The 5,225-nt window shown below is 33.4% G+C and overlaps 1 non-coding gene across 1 annotated transcript; it reads left to right on the forward strand.

The window, feature by feature from the left end:
• The first annotated feature begins 3,501 nt into the window (after window positions 1-3,501).
• LOC139903242 (small nucleolar RNA R71) lies at window positions 3,502-3,608 on the forward strand. Its single transcript, XR_011778077.1, has one exon. It is a non-coding gene; the product is annotated as a small nucleolar RNA R71 (small nucleolar RNA).
• The last annotated feature ends 1,617 nt before the right edge of the window (window positions 3,609-5,225 follow it).

The following is a 5,225-nucleotide window of genomic DNA, read 5'->3' on the forward strand; positions in this document are numbered from 1 at the left end:
GATTTTACGTTCAATGGTAATGAACGCATTGAAAATGGGTTTTCAGAAAACAAATCGGTTTGTATTTTTGATCAAAATATTTTCTCGTTCAAGCTCGAGTTTAGATATCATTGAATTCCATGAGTTTGAATTCTCAATCTTTAAGGTCAATCTCAAGGATTGAGTAATATCAGTCTTAAAAGCTGATTTTTAATCTTTAAGGAGATTATCCTTTCTGGGGATCTGATTCATTAGTCTTATCAAGCTAATTTGCACGGTGCCTCCCCATTGTACGAGATAAATCCTTCTCATGGTTAGGATAAATCTGACCACTTGGCGACCCTGTTTGATGCTGAGGTCCGTGGATTTCCTGCTGATTTTAGAGATGACTTTTTTAGATTTTTCGTCAACCTACAGCTGGTCTGGACGACAACTTCTTGACCTAAATCAAGAAGCGCGTGTCTTTTTCGGAAGACTTTACTTCCTTTTAATGATGGAATTGATTCATCGTGTAGATCCATATTTCTTTCAAATATATTACAGTAAACCGGGTAAAACTGATTAGTATCATCCAAAACAAAAGTACCTGCAATAATCTTGTACAAAGATATGTGATAGATAATTTTTAATTGAATAACTTGGTACATTCTCCCCACACTTAGTTTCTTTCTTTGCCTTTTTATTCTCCTTTATTCCATTTTAAATGAATTCAAGCATTTTAGGTTGTTTCTCAATTTATGTCCTTTCCGAGATAACGATAATTTCGGTATTAACACCTAGTTTTCATCGTTCATAAATATGTATAAACATGATTTTGAGTTCATTTAGTTGAAAATTTTTCAAATTTTCACAAAATTTGGCAAATAAACCAAGTATAAACCTGAGAGAATTTATAACCCTTCCCCACACTTAAGATCATGCAATGCCCTCATTTGCATGAAATCAGACTATAATTTAAATTCATGAGGGTGATTAGCGTAGAAAAGTGATTAAAATACCGAGTTTGCAAACATATTGTTATTTCACATTTGATTTTTTGCGTCTTGTCAAAATCAGTAGCTTTTGCTGAACTTCATGACAGTCTTTGAAAGTGCGCTGTTTTACCCTGTTTTGTACATAAGATAAAATACAAACATATATATATATATATATATTTTTGAAGTTTGGTTTATAACCCCACTTTTCAAAAATTTATAAAGTATAATATTTTTGGCATACTTTAAATCAATAAAATTAAAAATAATGATAACAAAATTTGTCGTCCCGCCCTCGGGTAAAACAATTTTGGTTCAACGACCTAATCTTCAACTCACGACGAATTTTAGAAATCATTTTTTTAACTTAATGAAATAAAGTACATTTTTGTTTTTAAAAAAAAACACACAAAACATAAATTTTAAAAAGCATATTAATTTAATATAAAACCTACAAAACAAAAAAAAAATTCAGAATGGGGGAAGAAAACTAGTTCTTTAGTGTCTGCTAGCGGAAAAGACCAATCGGATTCCATTCTCGGAACTACACGAGAACAGAACAACTAATTCTAGACAGCATTTTCTTTTTAGAACATTTGAATCTCCCCACACTTAGGTAGCTGTGGTGTCGAAATTGTGATTAGCTTCATCGTCAATTTCTCTTGGTCCATAATCAACTTGCATATCCGTGACTTTTTCTTTAAGCCATTGGTCGGATTCATGTGTTATATCCACAATTTCAACTAGCTTCGCCTTTTCTTTAGGCGACAGATTGGATACTAATCGGTTACATAACTTAAAGTTCCCCTTGGTTCTAGCATCGCGAATCCGTTTAATAAGTTTCTTCATTGAACTATTAATCACGGGATTATCTAATTTCGTATCAACAACGGGGTTCTTTGTTATCATGTCATCATTAGGTGTTACTTCATCTTCCCCACACTTAGGCGTTTTATTATTGTTAAGCACTACCGTTGGAGTTGGTAAAACAACATGGTTCTTACCAATCGTTTTTATTGGTTCAACGGTTTTGGTTTGTGGATATTTAGACTTTCGAATCATAAAGGTGATCAATTTCTCATCATTACTAAGTGTCATTCTACCCTTTCTTACATCAAATAACGCCCCGGTGGACGCTAAGAATGGTCGACCTAAAATTAGAGGAATGTTTGGGTCCTCTTCTATGTCAATGACAATGAATTCGACTAGAAAGGTTAAATTGCCTACTTGAATGGGTAGGTTGTCAGCAATTCCAACTGGGTGCTTAATGGTTTGATCAAAGAGTCGAACACTCATATCCGTTGGAGTTAACTCACCTACACCTAATCTCTTATATAATAAAAGAGGCATAACACTCACACTTGAACCTAAATCTGCTAGTGCATCATACATGACACAGTCACTAAGTAGACAAGGAACAATAAATTCACCCGGATCACCTACCCTAGGTGAAGGATTTGGTGGAACTGTCTTCACCGGGTTTACTTCTACTGTTTTTGTTTCTTGCACTTTTTTATTCTTCTTCTTCTTCTTTCCAGAGGTATCACAAACTTTATTACTTATTACTTGCTCATACTCAACTCCTTTTCTTGGAAACGGGATGGGTGGTTTGTATGGTGCCACCACTGGCTTTACATACTCGGGTGGTGGTGGTGTAACTTCTTCATTGTTACTCTCATCTAAAACCTTCCCATCTTCTGATGCTGGTTTTTCAGAATTTGTTGAAACCATATTAACATTTTCATTCCGAGGATTTACTTCAGTATTACTCGGTAGCTTTCCTTGTTTCCTTTCACTCATCAATCTAACAAGAGTACCTACTTGTTTTTCTAGATTCAAAATAGAAGCTTGTTGAGTTCTAAATGACTGATCAAACCTCTCATTCATTTGAGTTTGAGTTTCAATAAATTGTGTTTGAGATTCAACTAGCTTAAATACCACTTCTTCCAGATTTGACTTTTTCTCTTCGGTTTGTTGTGGTGGTTTATACAAGCCAGGTCTTTGTTGATTGAAAGTGTTATTTTGAGTTGGTTGGTTATTCGTACCTTGTTGGTTGTACGAGTTATTGTTGGTTCCATTTGGATTGTAAAGAATGTTTTGATTTCGATTGAAGTTTAGCCTTGGCGGTTGATAATTATTCTGATAACTATTTTCCAGCCTTTGGTTCATGTAGACAACATTCTCACGTTGTTCCATCGTTTGTTCAATGTGACAGTCTTTCATTAAGTGTGGTCCACCGCATTGCTCACAACTGATTCGTATTGCGTGAATATCTTTATTCATCTTTTCCATTCGTCTCTCGAAAGCATCTATTTTTGCGGAAACGGAATCAAAGTTATGGCTAGAATCGGCTCTAGCCGCTTTAGATGAACGATATATATCTTTCTCTTGGTGCCACTCATGAGAGTGGGAGGCTGTGTTATCAATAATTTTGTAAGCTTCAGTTGCGGTTTTCTTCATAATGGAACCACCAGCTGTTATGTCGATGTCTTTTCTTGTAGCAACATTGACACCTTGGTAAAATATTTGTACTATTTGATAAGTGTCTAAACCATGTTGAGGACATCCTCTCAACATCCTTCCGAATCTTGTCCATGCCTCATATAATGTTTCATTTGGCTTTTGCGCGAACGTAACAATTTCTCCTTGAAGTCTCACGGCTTTAGATGCCGGAAAGAATCTTTGAAGAAATTTTTCAACTAAGACATCCCATGTGTCAATCGCCCCTTCAGGTAACGATTCTAACCAATCTTTGGCTTCTCCCTTTAAAGTCCAGGGAAATAACATGAGATAGATCTGCTCATCTTCCACTTCTCGGATTTTGAATAGTGTACAAATTCTTTTAAACGTACGAAGATGTTCGTTGGGATCTTCTTTTGGCGTACCACTATATTGGCACTGATTAGTTACCATATGTAGAATTTGTCCTTTGATTTCATAATCTGGAGCATTAACTTCTGGCTTAATAATGGCGTGACCTTGGCCCGTGCGTTTAGCTCTCATTCGATCTTCCATACTTAGAGGTTCCGTTACTTCCATAATTGAATTCGTTGAATACGAATCACTAGAGGACTCTGATTTAACGGTTTGTGGTTCAGGATCTTGGAATTGTCCTTGAATATCCTCCAGTTTCTTAGTTGTGAAATCGGGTTCAAAAGATGGATTGTCGGAAATTTGAATTGGAGTATTTGTTCGACTGGATGATGATTCTAAAGAAAAATCAACGGCGACAATATTTGCTAAATGTCTTGATCGAGTTACAGGTGGTGAACGTATAAAAGGTGGTGAACGTCTTGCTCGGTGCATTCACTGAATATCCTATTAGTTTTTAAAAGGAAAGAAAAATTATAATAAGTTATCCAATCAATAGACTTTTCTGATTTTGCCCACGTTTCGAATAGCCAAAAGATGCAGCAGAGGGGCAGGATTCGTTTGGTCTCAATATAATTGAGTACTGTTTGGCTCCAATAACCCGGTCCACGTACAAATCCAACTATTACTACGAACCAGAAAATTTTGATGTCTATCAATTTAACCACTTAAAATAAATTTTCGTAATTTTAAGAAATTTAGAGAAGAAGTAGAAAAAATTCTAAGTCCTAAAAACTAGAATGGCGAGAAATAAGAAAGAAATAGATTGCGCGTCGAAAAATGTCGAAAAATAAAAGGTCGAAAAATAGGCGTCGAAAAATAAAAATAAGAAAGTAGCGCGAAAAACGGCGTCGCAAAATTCTAAAGCACCTAAATCTTAGTCTAAGGAATAAGCACTTAAGGGATTTTACGGCAAACCTAAAAATTCTAGAAATAAAAATAACTATGCAAAACTAAACTTAATACTAAAAATTGTAACTATAGTCTAAAAATCTAAAGGTAATAAAACTTAAAAAAAAAATTATTATTTATTATTTTTTAAAAAATTTTTTTTTTTTTTTTAAAAACGAATTTTTTTTTTTACAAATTTTTTTTTTTTTTTTTTTTTTAAAAAAACGAATTTTTTTCTTAAAAAAAACGTTTTTTTTTTTACAACTTTTTTTTTTTTTTTTAAAAACGATTTTTTTTTTACAAATTAATAATTTTTTATAATTATTATTTTTTTTCAAAACTTTTTTTTTAATTCATTTACTATTCATGAATAGTAAATGAAAAGAAATTAATTAATTTACTATTCACATGAAAGCGACATGATAGAAATTATTAATTACAAGTTACATAATATACCCCTGAAGTATTTAATAAATACGACTTTTTAAAATTTTACGTATCAAATTTTGA

The sequence above is a fragment of the Rutidosis leptorrhynchoides genome, chromosome 3 (genome assembly GCF_046630445.1).
Source record: "Rutidosis leptorrhynchoides isolate AG116_Rl617_1_P2 chromosome 3, CSIRO_AGI_Rlap_v1, whole genome shotgun sequence".
NCBI lineage: Eukaryota > Viridiplantae > Streptophyta > Magnoliopsida > Asterales > Asteraceae > Rutidosis > Rutidosis leptorrhynchoides.